Below are 22,492 nucleotides of genomic sequence, written 5' to 3' on the forward strand. Positions count from 1 at the left end.
CAGACATTACTAACGATACATGATCAGCACAAGGTACAAAGCAACCCATTTTGTTTTCTAGATTTTCATCTATTTAAATGCATTATTCTTGAACACTAGCTCTGTCCAGGGCTACATTTCCAAATGTAGTGGGATTTGACCCCCTCAGGGCAAGTGAGAGCTGAGCCTGGATGTCTGCCCACAGGGTCTATTGTGCCCCTGAAAAGGAGCCACAGCTCCTGAAGAAAGAACAGCAAAGCTCTAGGAAATGACACCTTATCGCCCTTAATTTTCTTTTCTCTTTCTTTCTGCCTGTCTGCTGTCTGTCTTTCCTCCTCCTCCTTTTCTTCTTCTTCTTCCTCCTCCTCCTTTCTTTCTTTCTTTCTTTCTGTCTGTCTTTCCTCCTCTTCCTCCTCCTCTTCCTCCTCCTCCTCCTCCTTCTTCCTCTTCCTCTTTCTCTCCTCCTTCTCATTCTCCTCCTCCTCCTTGCAAAAAGAACAAAAAAGAACACCAACCCAAGCCAGCCAAGAGCTCATTAATACACTTGACCTTCAGAAGAAAATTAATTCCAACTTCACACCTACCGGCTGTGTTGCTCAGCTCTGTCAAAACCTTGTCATCATTAGAGTGAGGATGACAAAGCTTGAGGGGACGAGGAGGCTGCCACCCCTCTCTCTGCTGGGCTGAGTTAGTAGGAGCTGGCAGGCAACACAGAGCTGCCCGCCCTGTCAGCTTTCTGCATGGATCAGGCCTGCCTCTGCTGCCTCTGGGTATTGCTATCACTGTCCCAGCCCATGAGTCCCAGCAGGTTGCAGAGGGCCAGCCTTCCAGGCCCTGATGCTGGAGAGCTGACAGGCTCACTCTGTTTGTGCATGGGTGGGTAGGGGTGGATGTTTGTATGTGTGTGTCTATGTGGAGGGTAGGGATGTGTGTGTGCGTGTGTGTACACACACACACACACACACACACACACACACACACTTCTCCATTCTCATGAATATTAACTGCTTATACATAGGAACACATCCAGGGAGGCAAACGTATCTTTCAAAATTATTTTTATTAGCATACATTAATTATACATAATACTGGATCTCATTATGTTCTCATATATGTGCGTAATGCATTTTGATCATAGTCACAAACACACACCCCATTACTGTCTCTTGTCCCCTTCCTGCAAATCCCTTTCTTCATTCCAAATAATCCCCTTTCTGCTTTCACATTTTTCCTGCCCCAAATGAGTTGTATAAGGGATGACCACAGGAGCATGAGTAAGGGGCTATTTACAGAATCATGGACACCTTACTGCTGCCTACAGTATGGAGGAAAATGTCCCTCCCACCCATGGAAGGCAGTCATTGACTCCCTACAGATCCTCGCAGAAGGGGGCGGGGCTATCATCCCCCGCCCCCTCCATGATGGAAGGGTTATGAGCCCAATCACGTGCTGGCCTTGTGCAGATGGTCACAGCTCCTCCAAATGGTCAAATGGTGCCTAACCGCGTTATGCCCAGAAGATAGTGTTGCACAGCACTTTACCCCATCCTCCACCTCTTGCAGTCTTTCCAGCCTCTCTTCCGTGATGTTCCTAAGCTTTGGAGCAGCTGGTCCAGATATAGCAAACATGGCTGAGTGTCCAACAATCACCTGTCATTACTTGAGTCACACAAATTTAAAAGTATAATGAAGAGCTTTATCTTCGCCGAATACCATTGTGTGAACTACAGTGGGACAGTAAAGAGAGAAGGGAGGAAGGAGGAAAGGGAATCTTAGAGAAATTTTATCTCACTTGCCAACTCTTAAAAGATTTGCTATAAGGTACTCAGGGTTCTGTGTGGAGATGGATTCTGAGACATGTTCAGACTCAGCAAGAAGAGGTGGTTGATTAATGATGTCTGCCACAGACGCTGCATGCAGGGTTGCATTTACTGGTGTCATTTATCTGCCACCCTCAGCACAGCACACTCCACATGATCTGGTGTTCATTGCACCCGTTCTATGGGTGGGAAAAGGGAGGGAAGGCACTGTCTGAGGCAGAGGTAAGACCTGCATGAGGGAGCAAAGAAGCTATGGTGGAAGTCCAAGGTGACACACGATCTCTGGTCTGTGGGATTGCCGCAGCCCCTGGAGCTGTGTACTCAGGTGTCTCCTAAGCCTACCTCTGGTTCCAACTCACCTTTCTGAAAAAATCAGCTGATACACTAGGAAGAACCATCCCCACCCCTAGAAAGTTCAGAGACTGCCAGCTAAGACTCTCAAAGTCAAAACCACAGAAAGCAATGGAAGCATGTGGGAAACGGGGAGGCGGCGCCTCAGAATTTAAGGGCGAGGGCAGGAGTGGATGAGGAGAGGCCGGGGTTGGGACCCACAGGGAATTCCTTCCCCACTGCTCACACTTGCAAAGAGTGCTCAGTGGGAGTAGCTCAGCCACACGGGCTTGTCCTGAGGAGCAGAGAAACACCGGGGACACGTTTGTCTGGAACACATCAGAGCACTCAAGTTCAGCTCAGCCACGTTCATTTCCAATTCTGGCTGGTGCTTAGGAGGAGGAGAGGAAGTCCTGTTTTTATTTGCTGCGTTTTAAGTTTGATTTTTTTCCCCACTGTATCGCTTTCTCTGACCGGGAAAGGGGGCCCCTCAGGTGAATGGCGAGGAACCCCAGATCAGGTCTGGCTTATATTCGCTTAACTTTCTCATGTTTCCAGCTTTGGTTCCTATAACACAAGCTGTCTTATTGTATATAAAAAAAAAAGTCCCCCCAGAATCCGAGTGGACTCTCCAACCATCCTGCTTCCCCCGCCTGCTGTGAGCCCCACAACCATAACAGCCCGGAATTCCCTAAAGTGAGAGACCCCAGCAAGGGGAGACAGACAATAATAGCGTTCCTTCATTTCGCCCTGCGCTCACCGCCCCACGACACAGCGCCATAAAGCATTTGATTTAGGATATTCGATGCTGCCGGTGAGGAGAGCGTCATGTAAGATTTGCTTTGCAACTTCATTCTTCTCACACTGTCATTAAAAATGATTTATAGGCGAGCCCCGAGTCTCAGCAACACTGTAGCTGGGATGGAGGGATTGGGAAGTGGCTGGGGCCCGGGATCGGATTTCCAGGAGGCCTCCCTGGCTACCCCGGAGTCTCAAAGATGGAGGCTGGGACCCTCTAGCGCAGTGTTCTGAGGTGAGGAACACGTGTTCCCGGCTGAACTAGAAACAATGAGGCTTTGTCGGGGCGTAGCAACTGCTGGCTTCAGGGAGTGCCTTCTGGGACACTTCATAGGATGTCGGCTGACCCATTTCAAACTCGATTTGGAATGGGATGCTGTCAGGTGTTTAATGACATGGAGGCCTGATCCGTGTTTTACATTTGTTACCGGCCTGGTACAGGAGAAAGCGACCTAAGAGAGTCCAGGCTGTTGCTGCTGATTCCTCTTCTATGGAAGAAACCAAAGCTCAGAGAAGGACAGAATCTTGCTCACCACCATGCAGAAAGGAGCCAGGGTTATTTATCTTATTTTAAATGTATTTTGTATTGTATTTACTATGTATGTGGTCACAGCATGTATGGGGAGTCAGATGGCAAAACTGGGGGGAGTTGGTACTTTCCTTCTGTTATCTGCATCCTGGGCATTGAGCTCAGGTCATCACACTTGGCAACAAGCACATTTTAGCTGCTGAGCCTTCTTGCTAGGCTGGGATTTTTTTTTTTCATTTTGTTTTTTCTGAGACCCAGTTTCTGTGTGTAGTCCTGACTGTCCTGGAACTTGCTCTGTAGCCCCTGTTGGCCACCTGGAGAAGGGACTGAAGGCAGAATTACCTAAAAATCCAGGGCAGTCCCAAGTTCATGCCTGCAAAGCTGCCTACCTGCCTGCCTTAGCTGAGTGAGTAACCCGTCAGGAATGAATGCTGAGTCTGTAGTTGCAAGCATGTGGTCCCAAAGCATTCACCCTGCCTCCCACAAGCTGGGAAGCCTGTGGCTAGGGACATAGGCAGGGCAGTCTAAGCCTCAGTTTCCTCATCTGTCAAAGGCAAATGATAAAACCTCTGTAGGTTTTCCCTTGATGTGGTCAAGTCTTCTGGAATACAGTCAGGGTACACCTGGAGGCTGATACCATTCCCCACCATTTTCCACAGTTAAAACGGATGATAATGCACATGTCATTCTGGTGATGGACCCAAGCTTTGTTGTTGTTTTTGTTGTTGTTGTTGTTGTTGTTGTTGTTGTTGTTGTTGAGACAGGGTTTCTCTGTGTAGCCTGGGCTGTCCTGGACTCCCTTTGTACACCAGGCTGGCCTTGAACTCACAGAGATCCACTTGCCTCTGCTTCCCAAGGTGCTGGGATTACAGGCGTGTGCCCGGCTAACACTGGCATTTCTTTTTATCACCAGACCTGACCTGGTCTTGTGTTTAGCTACTGGGCACCAGTCTCCAAGATGCCTTCAGTCTGCCCACCTAGTGGAGTGCTGCCTTTAGACAATGTCGCTTCCCCTTTGTATCTTATCCATGCAAGACAAAAACAGCTGTGGGCAACGGCGAGTCAGCCGGAGTTCACTTAAGGAAATCTGGAGAGAGGGAAAAGGGGAGAGGAAAAGAAAGAAGAAATGGGACAGGTGGAGATGAAAGGATGGGTGGAAGAAGGAAGGCAATAAGAGGGCTGGAAAGAAGGCGAAAGGAAGGGAAGGAGGGAGGGAGGAAGGGAGAGAGGGAGGGAAAGAAGAAGGCGCGTGTGTGTGTGTGGGGGGGGGAGACCTGGTGACTTCTCCCAAGTTGTGGCTCCCTTGGTGACATTTGCCAGCAATTGGCCCCTCTTAGGTTCAGGACACCTGGCATTACTTGGCCACATTTGCTATGAATGAGCTTTAGCAATGAGAGTCTTAACGGCTTAATCTTCGCTGAGTTCACAGCGGTTGCCCCATGAATCCTCCTTCGTTCGTTCGTTGCAGTCACAGCTGTCGCTTGCCATATCACAGGGCAGGGCTAGGTTTGACTTGCCCCGTGCTGGTGCTGTGACTCCAGGACAGCCACTTACAGTGACTTGAGAATGTTTGCTGAATGAGGGAAGGCACGGGAGAGTGACAACAGAAGACAACGTTGGGAGAAAGGAAAGCGAAAACCAGAAAACGATTCACGATTAGAAGCGGGGAGACTCTGTTTGTATCAGTCAGAGACATAACCATGCTGCAGTAACAAGCAGCCCTCACATTTGAGAATTGTAAATAGCGAACTTTTTGGTGTTGCGTTTCATGCTACATACGTACTGTGGTTTGGGCAGTGGGGCAGCTGTGAAAGAGGTCAAGAGGCTGAGGTGGATGGCACACCGACTGTCACAGTCCCTCAGCTTCCCCTGACACCAGTGTGTGTGTGTGTGTGTGTGTGTGTGTGTGTGTGTGTGTGTGTGACTTCTGCTGCCTCCTCACTGGCCACGGGCAGTTACTTGCTGTCCTGGTTGGCCTTAACTGTCAACGTGACACAGCCTAGAGTCATTGGATAAACCTCAGGTGAAGAACTGCCTCCATCAGATTGGCCCATGGGCACATCTATGGGGCATTTTTTTCTTGACTGCTACTTGATGGAGAAGGGCCTAGCCCACTGTGGGTGGCACCATCCCTAGGCAGCTGGTCCTGTGATACATAAGATAGGCATGAGCCAGCAATCAACATTTTAGCTCTTCCCTTAAGTCCTGCCCTGGCTTTTCTCCATAATAGACTATATAATATATAACCTGGAAGTATAAGCCAAATAAACCCTTTCCTCTTCAGCTTGCATTGGGTCAGTCTTTTTTTTTTTTAAATCACCACAACAGGATACAAACTAGAACACACATGCTATTCCCAGTTTGAAGGGGATCAGAGAAATACAATTCTAACTAGCCTTTTGGTAGGGAACACTTCTGGAAACACCCACCAAGTCCTGTCAACGGAAGCCACAGTCTTTAAATATTCTTTAATTAGTTGTGCATATTTTACAATCGATATTTTATGTAAAATATAACCATGAATTCTCTTCATAGGACTGGGTGGTTTCCCATCAGGGACCTGCTGGCAATAGGCTTAGACTGCCCTTGGAAGGGACACTCGTTCATAAGTCGGCCACCAGCTGTGTGTGGCCTGTGTCTTTAATCTGGCTGCTGAGGTCCTGTGAGGGCATAGATCCCACACTCGGTTTTTAAAACTTATCTTTTTTATGTTTTCAAATTATATATATATAATTTGTGGAGGGTTACACAGGTAAGTGGAGTGCCCAAGGGGGCCAGAAGGGGGCAGCAGATCCCATGGAGCTGGAGTCCTAGGCTGTTGTGATGGGAACCAAGCTCAGCTCTACTGCAAGAGCAGCAAGTGCTCTTAACTGCCCACGCATATCTCCCTCTCCGACTCCAAACTCCTGTGTTAAGATGATTGACACTTAGCACAGGTAGGCTGCATTGGCAGGTACTGCTAGCCCAAAGTAAGGACGTCCACCGGAAAGAGCCCCCAAAAGCCTGCTTTATGGGTCAAAGTCCAGTTCAGTAAGAAGGAAGCGGGCCACATCTCAGCCGGAGCCCGTAGGGTGGCGTGGAGACTCCAAACCGCTTGCACATTTTGTTTCAGCAAACCAGATGTCAAGCATGCAAACTCAAACCTATTACCCAGAAGACAGAAGAAACCCATTTAAATCGTTGTTTTCATGTCCAGCCAGCACAACATCGATGAAAATGAGAATTAGAGTCACTTGAAGGAGGATCTTTCACCAAGAAATGTCTTTGGTTACACACTGCTCAGCATCCTCATCTTGGCCCAACAGTGGAAGAAAAGTAAAGGCTTCGCCAGCAGCCTTTGAAAGCGGGTGTCTGAAAGCGAGGCTGTGAAAGGGCCCGCGTCTCCTCCCGGGCCTTTGAAAGCCATGTACTAATTTGTATGTCACATCATTTCTCTGCATTCCAACTGCCATGTGCCATTTGCCCTTGGAAGAAAGAAAGAAAGAAAGAAAGAAAGAAAGAAAGAAAGAAAGAAAGAAAAAAAAAACCAAAAAGAATTCTCCAGAACGTCTGCCAGTGTGGGCTGCTGTCATTTACTTCTGTTCTTTGTTTTGTCTCTGGCCAAGCACGTTCTCTGTATGTGGCATGAAGGCAATGCTTTCTCATTTGTAATATCAGGTCCCCAGCATGTGCTGGGTTCAAATCCAGCATCACTCAGACATGCTCTGAATGTGCGAGACAGCCTACCCTTGCCCCGACACACACACACACACACACACACACACACACACACACACACACACACACACTAGTTAGCTTGTATGGCATCCTTCAGTTGCCCCAAGACAGAACCACCAGCCGATCCTGCATCTTTCTTCCCCACATCCCCTCCACAGTCTGGGACCAAGTCTCCCTAGAAGCCTCAGCCTCCTCGTCCAGTCCTCTTAGCCATCAGTGGCAGCTGGGCCTGAGACCGAAGCATGTTTTACATTTGAGATGTGCCCACATCTGGGACTCAGTTGAGTTGATTGGGAAGTTCTAAGTTTCCGATCCAAAAACACAAACCCAACCAAACCAAAAGAGAAATAAGGGGGCCGGGGGAGGAAAAGTGGCTTTCTGCCCCCTTATTTCAGTGTGGACTCTTAAAAAAAAAAGAGTAATCTGTTCGATTTAGCTCACAAGGAAAAGAGAAATGGGGAGGGAACGAACCCAGTGAGTAAGGAGTTGGCTGGGCCTGGCACTCACTCCACAGCCTACCCTGGCAGGGGTGCGGGCCTCCCAGCTGCCGCAGGATCCGGATTATTGCGGATCTCTGGAGAGGCTGAGGCTGGCCTCTTCCTCTGGGTCTCTGTTACTTTGGGATTCCTGCCCAGGAAAAATCAGAGCTGGATGAATGAAGGGACTGCTGAAACCACAAAGAAATTAAACCAACGCACAGCAACGGCCCGGGCCGGGTTTGGCTGGCTTACATTTTAAGGCTAACCGGCTGGAACTCTATCTTCTACCAGGGAGGCTTTGAAGACATTTGGACTAAGAAAATGTGCAGTGAAGACAGAGGATGTGGTTGGTTGGTTGCTTGCTTGGTTGAGAGATCAGCTGGCACGCTCGGGGCTCTGGGTTTCACTCACGGTTTAAACCAGGTGTAGTGGCACGGGCTGTAATCACAGCACTTGGGAAGTGGAGACAGAAAGATAAGAAGTTCAAGGCTATCCTCAGCTACATAATGAGGTTAAGGGCAGCATGGGCTATGTGAGGAAAGGAAAGAGTCCAGTGAATCTTCCTTTGTTTCTAAAAACCCCTGGAGACTAATAGCTAGTTAACAGACCCCTCCCCCCAACAAAGCATTATTGACAGCTCACATTTCTATGGGAATTTAATTTTTTTAAATTTAAAATTAATTGAGCTCTTAAACTTTTATCCCATTTACAAAACAAGAGTGACACCACCCTCTTGCTGGCTTTTAATAGCTAGTACCCATGCTTAAAATCGTATCGTTTGTCAGATAGTTTACAAACATCTTAAATCTAACTCTCTCCCTCTGCCCGTGTTCTTTCCCCACAGCGAGAGAGAGAGGACCACTTGCAGGGCTGTAACACCGTGACACCTACTGGCTTTGCTTATCGTCCCCAAAGGAAGATGTCTCTAAAAAGACATTTCAAGCTGTGCCTGAATAGACAGGGTGGGTGGAAGAGCATCTCAGCCAAGGAATAGACTAAATTTAAGCCTAGGAACAAGGACAGGAATCCTTCCAGAAAGAGAAGGGAAGGAGGTGAGGGGAGGGTGGCCAAGACCACTCCCTAAAGATCCCCCCATGCTACTGATCCTACTGATCCTACCCAAAGGCTCACCCCTGGCTGCTTCTCAGGCCACAGGCCGGCCGACACATGGCTTCCCTAGGCCAGGGACACTGCTGAGCTTCCTCTGTGGACACAGAGGAGCCAGGGGAATCTTGGGGGACAATCTTTCTTAGCCCCCCTAATTCAAAATAGACAAAGACAGAAAACCTTGTAGTTTGACCTGCCCCACTTCCTAAAAATCTCTCTGAACTTTTAATGCTGCTCATGTTTCAAGTGTGCCCTCTCTCTCCCCCTCCCTCTCTCTCCCCCTCCCTCTTTTCTCTCTCCCTCTCTCCCTCTCCCCCCTCTCCTCTCTCTCTCTCTCTCTCTCTCTCTCTCTCTCTCTCTCTCTCTCTCTCTCGTTTCTTTTTCTTCTACTTAAATCAATCTTAGAAGGCTATAAACAGCCTCTGATAATTGTATAAACTGCCCCATAAACCCTGATTTTACAGCTTTAATCACCCCCCCCCCCTTTATAGCACCGTGTGCCTAGGTCCCAAAAAACGCTTCACTCTCACGGGACAAGGACACATTCACAGCGAGAGTCTGGGCCACCCCACGATGTGGGTCTCGAACTCCAGGGACTCATGAGGCACCTGGCCCAGCAATTTCTTTCTTCTGAGGAAGCTGCGAGTGGCACAGGCCCCCAAAGGATGTTTGTTTCCTAAAGACAAAGCAGCCTCTTTTACCAACAGCTACAACTCCCAAGGCTCTGGGTCAGTTCTGGTTGGAAAGAACATCTACAAAAGAGGACCCAGCAAAACAAACAAACAAACAAACAAACAAACAAACAGTTTAAAATGTTTATGGATGTGTTCAGTAGAATAGCTTTTGTGTGTATGTGTGTACATGTGTGTGTGTATGTACACATGTGTGTGTGTGTGTGCTCGTGCGCACGCACATAGACCTCAGTGTTCATGTTGAGTTCAGAAGACAATCTGCAACAGTTGGTCCTCTCTGTCCACTGTGTGGGTCCCAGGGATCAAACTTCGGTCGTCAGTGTTGGTGGAAAGCTCCCTTAACCACTGAGCCATCCCAACAGCCTGTCTGTCTGTCTGTCTGTCTGTCTGTCTGTCTATCTATCTATCTATCTATCTATCTATCTATCTATCTATCTATCTTTAAAAGACACATTCTCATTCTACAGTCCAGGCTTGCCTGAGACTCACTGTGCCACCAAGACTGGCTACAAATGGACAGTAATCCTGTTGCCTCAGCCTCCCGAGTCCTGGAATGACAGTCCTGTGCCACTACACCCTACTGCTGCTTAATTTTACAAATAAAGTTGCAATGGGACCAGGACTGTGATGAAATCTACAAGGGCAGGCTCCATTCAGTCTTTACCGCAACTGCTGAGCTTTTCCTTATCGAGGGTTCGGTGCATTTTTGTAATTTTAAAAACACTATGATAAGATATTATTTGTGGATATCAACTCCCCTTGGCATATAAAGATGCATGAGGACTAGGCACATCTTCTCTTATGGAGCCTAGACAAGGCTGCCCAGTTAAGGAGAAAGTGATCCAGAGGCAGGACTGGAGAATGGAGGGCAGGTAAGGTGAGAGGCAGGGACTGGGAGGAAAGGAAGGAGGGAAAACTGCAACTGGGATATAAAATAGACAAATAATTAACTAATTAAAACATGTTATTTGTGCTACTCATGGAAAGCTCCCCTGCACCAGCTTACAATTGGAGCTGGGAGAGCGCCTTCCGTCTCACCCTCGTTTTGGCCTCATGACACAGCAAGGATCTCTGCCGCAATCCATCCATCCCTGCCAACTTGCAAGGTGATTAGGAATAGTGCCCAGGAGTCCACAGCACCTTCCAGGTGTCCGCCTGACCACTCCGTGTGGCAGCAGGTTGGGGCAAGTATTTCTGGCATGCCTCCGTTGCTCAGGACAGAGAGGGGACAGTTTCCCCATGCAAAACAGCCTTAGGAGTCCTGAGTGGGCTTCCCCAGTGTGCTCTCCTCTACTCCTCTGCTTTCTTATATCTTCATAGTTTCCAACGCTACCCAGTTCTAGGGCTCCCTCTCAAACATTCAGCAACTCTCCATCCATTTACCCATCCCTATCCATCCATCCACTCGCTCAGCCATCCACCCACCAATTCACCCATTCACTTAACCATCCACCTACCCACCCACCCATCCCTCCATCCATACCCTCCCACCTACTCATCCATCCACCCACTCACCCACCCATCCATCCACCCACTCACCCACCCATCCATCCACCCACTCACCCACCCATCCATCCACCCACTCACCCACTCATCCATCCACCCACTCACCCACCCATTCATCCACCCACTCACCCACCCATCCATCCACCCACTCACCCACCCATCCATCCACCCACTCACCCACCCATCCATCCACTCACTCATCCACCCATCCATCCACCCACTCACCCACCCATCCATCCACCCACTCACCCACCCATCCATCCACCCACTCACCCACCCATCCATCCATCCACTCACCCACCCATCCATCCACCCACTCACCCACCCATCCATCCACCCACTCACCCACCCATCCATCCACCCACTCACCCCCCATCCATCCACCCACTCATCCACCCATCCATCCACCCACTCACCCACTCATCCATCCACCCACTCACCCACCCATCCATCCACCCACTCACCCACCCATCCATCCACCCACTCACCCACCCATCCATCCACCCACTCACCCACCCATCCATCCACCCACTCACCCACCCATCCATCCACCCACTCACCCACCCATCCATCCACCCATCCACGTACTCATCCACCACTCACCCACTTCTACACCCATCTGCCCACCCACTCGTACATGCATATGCACAATAGGAGACCCTGGTATCTGTTAAGTTTTTCCTCTCAATTTCAAACATAACGATAAAGAAAACAATGATGAAAAGTGCTGTCCTTGCAGGACGTGATGGTATAAAGACTTTAATCCCACACCACACTCAGGAGCCCGAGTCAGGTAAATCTTTGTGGCTTCCAGGCCAGCCTTGTCTATAGACTAAGTTCTAGTCCAGCTAGGACTACATAGTGAAACATTATCTAAAAGGGGAGGAGGCCATCCTTGGGGCTGGGAGATGGTTCATCGGACTTGTTGCATCAGGACTGGAGTTATGGCTCCTAGAACTTTCACATGCTCCCATGAGAAATCTAGGTGGGCGTCACAGCCCCCCTGTGATTGCAGCACTTGGAGATGGAGATAGGGGTCCTGGAGCAAGTAGTCTTGTTAGAGTAAAGCAATCAACTAGCTCCAGGCTCACAGGAGACCCTGCCTCAGTCAATACACTGGAGGGCTTTTGAAGAAGGCTCCAGACATCAGTCTCCGGTGAAAAAGCAACCACTGTAGGGAGTTTCTTGAAATAGTGAGCTCCCCAGGTGACTACAAGAAGGAGGCAACAGATGAAAGGAATCTTGCATTTTAAGAAACTCCCTTGTTGGGTACTACATAGAGAACAGACCTCGGGGTCTGAAGGTGGCAGAAGGCAAGCCACTGAGGAGTCACCCCATCTTCCACTGAAACAAGATGGCCCAAACCAAAACAGATGGCAGGAGCTGCCTTTCCCGCACTATTCTGTTTGTGGGTGGATGCATTTGTAGTCTGGGTACATGAGAAACGGCCACTGGTCCCCTGCACCCAGTCTACAGCACCCTCCACCTCAAACCCTTGCTGAACAACGATGTCTCCCGAGAGGGAAAACCTTTAGGAGTTGAATCTCAATTCACTTTTCCTGGGGATGAGCGACAGCTAGGGCTGCTTTCCTTTTCAGAGTCTGCCTCTTCTGACCATGGCTGTGGAGATGAGACCAAAGATTGGACCCGGAAAGGAATGGAGGGCCCAAAGTGGAAACCCTTGAAGGAGATCCCTCAGCGCATGCAATGGCAGGGCCACTTTTAATTGACTTTACACAGTTCCTGTCCTACCTCCCGGTAGGGGCCAGAAGCCTTGGTTTGGATCTTGGTCCCTGAGCATCTGTGGGTCTGTCTGTCTTCTGTCCTGTCTGACACTTTATCATTCAATGGTTCAGCCATTCAGGGCAGTGCAGGACTAGGACGGACTGATCACCCGCTCCTCACCCATGTCCTTCGCAGGCCTGGAGCCCCATGGACGGTGACTGATATTAGCCAACTCGAGAAAGTAACTTCCAACTGTTCTCCTCTCCTGCCTGAACTGAGCTGCAAAGTTTCCAAGTGTGGAAGGGAAGCCACGCGATTTCAAAGCCTGCCCCCCCCCCCCCCCCGCCGCCCGGCATTCTGCTGCGGTCCCTGAGATACCATCTGGGGCCTGGTTAGGGAGGACACAGCACACTGGAGTGAGGCCAAGGCCTGGGGGCTCCACGGCTCCTGCGTGCGAGATGAGATGCATTCTTAGTGACCACTGAGCCAAGGAAATGGAGACCAGTCTTTTCATCTTGGGCGGGAGATCCAAATCTCCGACAATACCAGAGATTATCTGCTCTCTCTCTCTCTCGTCATTGGTTGACCTCGGACTCAGGGCCCTGGAGAACAGCTTGTACATGACCCAAATCCAATGGGTTCCTGGGAGTCACTTTCCAACTTAAAGCCTGGTTCCGCCTTGAGAGTGAGGTGATGTCATTGCTGGAGTTAGAGCGGCCGAAGATACAGCTGAACACTTATGGCTGGTGGGAAACTGAGCTTGGTGTAGACCATTTCAACATGGAGTCTCTCAGGACAGCTGCAGCGAACACTCAACAGTCACCAACTTTCTACTCTTCCAAAAGGGCAGTTTGGTTCCCAACACCCACGGTCAGAAGCTGACAATGCTAGTCTCTCCAGCTCCTGGAGATCTGGTCCCCTCTTCTGGATGCCACGGCCACCTGAAAATCCGTGGCATACATTCATGCAAACATACACACACACACACACACACACACACACACACACACACACACACACACAAGCACATAATTTTTTTTTAAATCCTTGCCTCTATGGCTGGCTTCTGCGGAAGTGGGGTGCTGTGCTGGGGTCACCCCAGGTAGATGACCTACATACTGTCATCTTGCTCTCTGTGAATTTTGGTGGGTGATCCAAACACCACCTATTCGGTTCTTGGAGTGAGATGAGACAGACAAGTACTCAGATCTGAGAGACTGCTTTGCATGGCTGGGTCCAAAAGGCACCTTTTGCAGAGTGCTTGGGAGGGCTAAAGGGGAGATTCTATGATCTGATTTTTTGTGTTTGTGTTTTTAAGAAAAGTTCTGAGTTGCCCAGGGTATGATCAGAGCCTACGCCGGCCACCATCAGTCTCCCTTTCCCTGGTGCTGGACTGACAGGTAGCTCCCATCTGATCTGCCCTTTAGTTTGGTGTTTGTTGTTTTCAGACAGGTTCTCATGTAGCCCAGGCTGGCCTCGAATTCTCTATGTATCTGAGGATGACCTTGAACTTCTGATCTCTCTATTCTCATATCCTCCGTGCTGGCATGACAGGGGTGCAATACCACACCCTGCATGTGTGATGCTGGGGATGGGATCCAAGGCACACGAGTCGGGGACTCCACCTACGGAGCTACGTTCTTCCCGTCCTCCTTCCTGGATTTTTCTGTAGGATGCTTCAAGTTCTAGTGTCTGCAAGATTTCACTATCTGCCACAGGCAGGTCCCCCGAGAGCAAGGACAAGCGCGTCCCTGCTAACTGGTGTGAACCGTGAGGGTCCTGTGGCACCTGCTGTACTGAGAGCGTCAGCACGGGCTCAATTACACTGACTACCCAACCGTGGGCAGGTGGTTTCCTTGACAGACCCAGTTGTGTCTTACCTGGTACTGTTCTGGACCCTGAGCATTCAACCCTCCTTGCTTTTGTAGTTCAAGTCTGGAATGCACCAACCTGAAGGTCAACATTGCACCTTGTGGTACCTTCTGTGATATCTTCAAGGGTGTCATGTTTTGGTTTTTACAACCCTTTCACAGCTATTGTCAAGCATGTTCTCTCTCTCTGTCTCTCTCTCTCTCTGTCTCTCTCTGTCTCTCTGTCTCTGTCTGTCTCTCTCTGTCTCTGTCTATCTGTCTTTCTGTCTCTGTCTCTGTCTCTCTGTCTCTCTGTCTCTGTCTATCTCTGTCTCTCTGTCTCTGTCTCTCTGTCTCTCTGTCTCTCTGTTTCTCTCTCTCTCTCTCTCTCTCTCTCTCTCTCTCTGTGTGTGTGTGTGTGTGTGTGTGTGTGTGTGTGTGTGTCACACCCTCTCTGAACTTGACTATTAAATCCAGTTTGTTCTGTGGATTTCCTGTCCGCAGAGAGTTTGCATCTAATGGCTCTGCTGTCAAGGGCAAGGGGGAATCGGGAACCAGAAAGAAGGGTGCTTAAGCAGCAGAGTGGGGCATCTGTTTTCAGTGGCAAGACTGTCACTCAAGCACCGTCTGGCTATGGTATCGATGAGTTCTTCTCATGCAAAACCTCGAATATCTGGCCAGGCGAAGAGTTAGAGTGAATCCATTTGACAGACACTTGGGGAGGAGCCTCTTTGGAGAGGGCAGTTATGGGGTCTAGGGCTATAGTAGCCAAGGCTCACCATAGAGCTTATGGTCCATGGGAAAGCCAGACAGTTAAACAAGTAGTGACCATTCCTGTGACTGTCAGGGGACTTCAGGATGCCTCTGGTACCCCAGATGACTTGTGGGGACCCATTTCCAGGGTCTGATTTCTGTTGTCTCATGTGTTCAGTGGAGCCCTGCCGTGGGTCAAGTCAGGTGCTAGCAGAAGATGAGAAAAGGCTTCCACTGTAAAACCTCTCTGAATGGTGACCAGCATCAATTTATGGCATCTCTCCATTTTTTTTTTCAGATGGAGAGACTGAGGCCTAGAGGGCTGCAGGCATTGGCCTGGAGCCCCAAATGTGTCTTGAGCCTTGGCTCAAGGTGTACAGGCCTGTGAGATCTTTGGTCCCATTGCATGCACACGTGGATCTGACATTTTTACAGCATGCTGGACGTAACCCAGCACCACCCAGGGCCTCGGTGACTCTGGGGAAGACTGACCTGCTCCCAAGGGGAAATAGCTACACAAGCATGTTCAAGACCAGCTATGCTTTGCTTTGCTTTTATTCTCAAGTTTTCTCAATTCTGAGAAACCAAGAGCCTCCACTATAGTTTCCGGATTCCAGGTGGGTAGGGAATTAGAGGGAGTTGAATGAATTAGATCCTTAGGCACCATCCCCCTGCCTTGTGGTTTGGGGTGGATTTAACAACCCTACCTCAGGCTGAGCAAGACTTTGAGCAAGGCCCCTGTGCACTTTGGCAGGACCCCAGCAGCAATATCTCCCGATAACCTCAGGGAGGGCCCTGATCTGCCCTGTTAGTAAACCAACCCAACCAAAGAAGCCTCCGTGCCTTCGCCTGCCCCTCAGCACCTATTGCTCACAGCCAAACAAAACCCAAAGTGAACCCACCCCCCTGCCCCCCCGAAACTGCTTGCTTGAGATGCCTGAGCTATAATTCTAAATACCCAGTTTAGGACAGACCATTCTTCGGCAAAAATTTTTCATGGATATAGGAGACTATGACACTACTTTATGTGAAGGTGCATAAGGGAAGCCTTTAAAAGGCCTCCAGGAGGATGCCAAGTTAAAATCAAGATGCAGTAAAGGGGGTGGGGCAAAAACACAGGAGGGAAAAAATCCTATGGGAGAAAAGAGAGAGAGTAAAGCCAAGGAAATGCCTTCAGCAGGCAGGGGAGACCCGTTTTGAAGGTTTTCCACGGGACTTTTCATATTTATTTATTTATTTATTTTTGGTTTTTCAAGACAGAGTTTCTCTGTGTAGCCTTGGCTATCCTGGACTCGCTTTGTAGACCAGGCTAGCCTCGAACTCACAGTGATCCACCTGCCTCTGCCTCCTGAGTGCTGGGATTAAAGGTGTGCGCCACCACGCCTGGCTACATGTGACTTTTTTTAAAAAATTATTTTTATGTAAACAGTATGCATCAGATCACATTCTAGATGGTTGTGAGCCACCATGTGGTTGCTGGGAATTGAACTCATGACCTCTGGAAGAGTGGTCAGTGCCCTTAACTGCTGAGCCATCTCTCCAGCCCAGACAGGACTGTTGAGATGGCCTAGCTATAAAAAGTGCATGTTGTTCTTGCAGAGGACCCGGGTTCATTTCCAGGACCTGCGTCATGCAGTCGCTCAAGCTCTAGGGAGACCTAAAGCTCCCTTTGGACTCTGTGGGTACTGTGTGTTAGCTCTCTTGCCTACGATTTAATAACAAAAATAAATACAAGAACTTAAAAAAAAAGCATCCAAAGGGGATGGAGTCAGGAACCATGGTGCATGTCATAATCATGGCGTTTTGAAGATAGAGACAGGAGGATTGGGGGGTTTAAGGCCATCCTCAGTTACATGTGAGTTTGAGGATACCCTGAGCATACAACTCTGTCTCTGTCTCTGTCTCTGTCTCTGTCTCTGTCTCTGTCTCTGTCTCTGTCTCTCTGTCTCTGTCTCTGTCTCTGTCTCTCTCTCTCTCTCTCTCTCTCTCTCTCTCTCTCTCTCTCTCTCTCACACACACACACACACACACACACCAAAACAACAACAAAATAAAAACAAAGCCAGAATTCCCAGGAGGAAGCCCCTACAGTCATTAGCTGTCAATCAGTATCTTTTCCTGGTTTGAATGACAGTGGCCCCCATAGGCCCCATATGTTTGAATGCTTGGCCCCAGTGGGTGGAACTGTTTGGGAAGGATTAGGAGGTGTGGCTTAATTGGAGGAGGTGTCACTGTGGATATACTTTGAGGTTTCAGAAGCTAGCTGTCTCTCCACTCTCTACTGCTACTCCAGTACCATGCCTCCCTGTCTGATGCTATGTTCCCCACCATGATGGTCACGGACTCTACTACCCTCCAGAAACATAAAACCCAAAATTAAATGCTTTTTTTTTAAAAAAAATAAGTTGCCTTGGTCATGGTGTGACTTTACGGCAATAGAAAAGAAACTAAGACCACGGGACTCACACCAGGGATACAGATGCTGAGAATACATTATACGTTATACGTTATAGCGCACAAGTGGCCAGGATCCTTCTTCCTTCCCATTATTTATGGTTTTAATTGTGATTCACAACTGTACCCCTCAAGCACTTGAGAGAGTCTCCCCACCTCCATTGAATGTGGGCTGGCTTTGTAGTTTATTTTGGTCACCAGGCTAGAACGTAGGGGATGAGTGGCAGTTCTGAGCCTTGGCTTTGAGCCTGGATCAGTTGCAGTCACTCCTGGAACTCAACCAGAGCAAGAACAAGGTTGAGTGCCCTGCCAGAGAGCACCAAGACATGCGCATGAAGGACTGGCAAAAGAGTGGGTACCAGCTGAGGTACCCTAGCTTAGCCACCTCCAGCCACCCCCACAGATGCCTGTGAAAAACTGAGTCTGTCCAAGACTTGCAGAAGTCATAGCTGAACTCATCCAGATTCGGTGACTCACAGAATCTACAAGTAAACAGTGATGGGATTTCTCAGCCAGTAAGTTTGGGAGATATTTGTTACACAGCAAAAGCTAGCTTGCACATATTCTGCAGTGTGGACCACTCTGACTTAAATAAGCAATGCCTTTTAGAAGTTAGTACTGTGCAACGTCAGTGCATCTGGGACATAACAGACACTGCTGGTCAGTCAGGCCAAGATGCACAGACCTGGTCAGATCGATCCTTCCATAAAGTGCTAGCTGCAAAAGCACGGGGACTGAATTCGGACTCTCAGTGCCCACACGAAAGCCAGGTCCAGCATATACCTGTCATCTCAGAGCCGCAGAGGCAGAGCAAGGGGAAGGCCTGGGGCTCACTGGCCAGTCAGTCCAGCCAACAGTGACCTGTAGATTTAGTGAGTGACTGTTTCAAAGCATGAAGTCTTGAGAGACTGAGAAAAACACCTAATATTGACCTCTTACCTACACACACACACACACACACACACACACACACACACACACACTACACACCATACACACCACACACACAAACATACAACATGCAACATATATACACTACACATACATACCTACACACAATACATACCACACATACAACATACACATACCCCACACACAACATAAAACATACATACACCACACAACTTAAATAGACACCCCACACAGACACTACACACACACACATACCATACCACACACTCCTCCACACACACATACAACATACATACCATACACACACACAGCATACAACATACACACCACACACATACACCACACAACATACACATACACCCCACAGGCACCACCACTACACACACCTCCACACATACACCATATACAACAAACACACACACACCACAAGCAACATACAACATACACACCACACAATATGCACACCATACCATATCACACCTACCACATCACAACACATAACACACACACACACACACACACACACACACACACACACACACACACACACTTTGCCTGCGTCTATGCTCTTTCAAGGAGAATAAACCCTGTCCTCCCAGCTCTCCATGGGGCCACCTTCCTGCCTCCATCTCACTCCACAGGTGTCTTTTCCATTAGCAGCTCAGCAGATCAGGTCTGGTCCCTTCCCAATGGTGAATCCACCTGGATCCGACAGCAGCCTCACGGGACAGGCCAGGAAAGTGGCAAGAACAGATGAGCAGCAGGGGCTGGATTTGGGGACTGGGGAAGGAAGGGAAACTTGGCAAAGATGAAAGAGGCGGGGGGGGGGATTGAGAAGCAGCAGTTGCAGAAAGCCAGATCTGGAAGGAAGTGTGTTTACTGCCTCTGAAGTTGGGGCCTGAACACTGCCCTGCCATCTTGTAAAAAGGCTTTTATTTGTCATTTGTTCCTTTTTTTTTTTTTTTTTTTGACAATCCTAGGAGGGAACTATTAAAGAAACAGAGCCAAGGCAGCTCTCGAGCCTGTGTGCCTGCTCGCCTGGCCTCCTTCTGGCCCCTATTCCCACTTTTTTTTTTTTTTAACAAGGGCCAACTGGGTTGCAAGGTTAAAGCCCGAGGGGACCCATTGGTGTTGTGGGACTTTTTTTTTTTTTTTAACAAAGTGAAAGGATCAAAGCAGTTAGCAAAGGGCAAGAGACCAGGCCTGCCAGAAAGAGAAGCCAGTGACCTGGACACGCACACACACATACACACACACAATTTGTCCCAGGCCTGCTGCTAATGTCTTCTGGGCACCAGTAAACAGTACATTGTAGGGATCAGAACACTTGGGGAGATCTTTTCCCTTTGGGCAGGAAGTGAAACTAGAAAAAGAATACAGAAGACAGAAGTTTGGGACACTCTAGGCAGAAAAAAAGGTGGGGCCAGCGCAATGGCTCGGTAGGTAAAGGTGCTTGCCACCAAGCCTGGCCACAAGAGTTCAAATCCCAAGAAACCCATGGGAGAATGAGACAGCTGGCTCCTGAAAACTGCCCTCTGACCTCCCTAGGCATATGCTAGCGGGGATGGTGGATGCACACACAGACAATAAAAGATTGAATCAATCAATAAAGGAAGGAGAGGAGGCCTGGATCTCAGACATCTTTTAAGCTTAATACATTTCCTGATGGTTTCCAGCAGGGGTTTGGAAGCCAGAGTGAAGAAATAGGAGGCTGAGACCGCGCGGTCTTCCAAACCCAGGCACCTTGGGTCTAATGCTGGGTAGGACTTCTGAATGAACTGGGCATCAGCCAAGGATGGCTTTATTGGAGGTTCTCAACCTGTGGGCCTCGACCTCCCTAGGAGTCTCATATCAGATATTTGCATTACAATATATAACAGTGGCAAAATTACAGTTATGAAGTAGCAATGAAACAATTTTATGGTTGGGGGAGTCACCATGGCATGAGGAACTGTATTAAAGGGTCACAGCATTAGGAAGGTTGAGAACCATTGCTATAGATGGTGCACCGACCCACCCTTGCACATCAGACCTTCCCTCCCTCCCTCCTCCCCTCCCTCCTCCCCTCCCTCCCCTCATTCCTCCCTTCGTTCCTCTCCTCCCCCCTCCCCTTCCTCTTCCCCCCATTCCTCCCCTCCCTCCTCCCTCCCTCCTCACCTTCCTCCTTCCCTCCCTCCTCCCCTCCCTCCTTCCCTCGTTTCTCCTTTGCTTCCCCTACTTTCTCTTACTCGACCCAAAATGTCTGGGTTAGTTCTGATGAACTTGGAAGGCGGAATAATGTCCCAAGTTGTTCACCCTTTGACTACATGGCCTTCCTGCTGCGTTTTAAGCCCTAAGACAGAGGGGGCGTCGTGTTGATATCACATCCTTAGGTCATCAGATCCCATCCTAGAGCCCAGATGTACACTGAGCCTCTTCACAGTTCTTTCATGCAATCACCTGTGGACGCCATCGCTATATCGGTGCTAAGTTACCACGGTTTGTAACACAATAGTGATTTCCATCTCCTTCGGGTGTTTATTTGGATAAAGAAAAATAAATTATGGTAAAAGCTATTAGTAAGTCATAAAGTAGACTTTATGGGCTGGTAACTGCTATTTAAAAACCCGGCATTTGGGAAACACTGGACCGGAGTTTTTTTTGACAGGAGGGCCCTATGTGAGCTTCAGAAAAGCCAGTATTTTTACATATATTATATCAAGTTTGTTAATTAAGGGTGGAACCAAATGACCTCTGTACTTTTCTGTCCCAAGTAGTCTTATATTGTGGTAGTTCTGGCCCTTTAAACTGTGGCCACCTCTGAGCCTTGGTTTCCCCAACTGTAAATGAGCCAAGAGGAACTGTCCGTGGAGCAGAAAAAGATGAAGCACAGGGTTTTCTGGAAGGAAGGTGGCAGTAGAGCAATGTCATCCCTTATCGTTCCCAGCTGCCCTGTGTGGCCAGAACTCTGCCCAGAGGGTATCCTTCCCGGGCAGACAGTGTCCAGGCATGCCAGGCCTGGGCTGGTCTCTGTCACCCTGACACACTGACGAAAGGAACCCAAAGAGCCACGTCAGACCTGGCAGCCTGGCCAGCCTGCACACCCCTCTTTTCTCTGCAAACGTTCTGTCCCTGCTCGGTGCTGGGACTAAAGACAAAGTGTCCCATGGCTGGGAACAGAGCAACAGAAGGCTTCCCAGCCCCAAGGAGGGAGGCAACTTCCGGAGCACAAAGCCAGAGGGAAAGAGGGGGCACCCCCACCCTCACCCAACTCAAAGCCGGCTCTTTATGTCCTCCGTTAGGCTTTTTGAAAAGATTGGATAGTCCTGGGTGTCTCTGCTGCTGAGGGTGAGGCTCTCCTCTGTTCACCGCAGAAGCAGACGTTTGTTAAGGCCTCTTTTCTCAGCACTCCATGAAGAGTGCATCTGTAAGGTGCAGGCCCAATGTTCCCATTGCACAGATACAAATCTGAGGCAGACAGGTAGGCAGCCACATTCCTCTATCGTCCTCCTGTTTAGCACCCCACCAGGAGAAAGGTCTTTCCCACCGGAGCCTCTAGCTTGCTGTCTCTCTTGCAGCCCTGTCTCCTATGGAAGAACGTCAGTGCCCTGAGGGCAGTATGGAGAGAGAGGTGGCTGAGTTTTGCTCAACATCACTAGGGTCTTCAGGCGTGCTCTGGGCTGTGCCTTCTCAACTGGAAAGAATGGGGCTGCTGGTGGCAGCTGGGAGTGGATAGGCCCTTCACTCTGAGCTTTGGCCTCTGTGTACCATTCTACTTCTGCTCTCTCCTGCCTGTTTTGTTTTTCTGGGCCATCTAGGCTTCACTGTGACAGCCACAATCAGGGCTAACTCCATCTCTATTT

The sequence above is a fragment of the Acomys minous genome (genome assembly GCF_964271855.1).
Source record: "Acomys minous genome assembly, chromosome: 16".
NCBI classification, from domain to species: Eukaryota; Metazoa; Chordata; class Mammalia; order Rodentia; family Muridae; genus Acomys; species Acomys minous.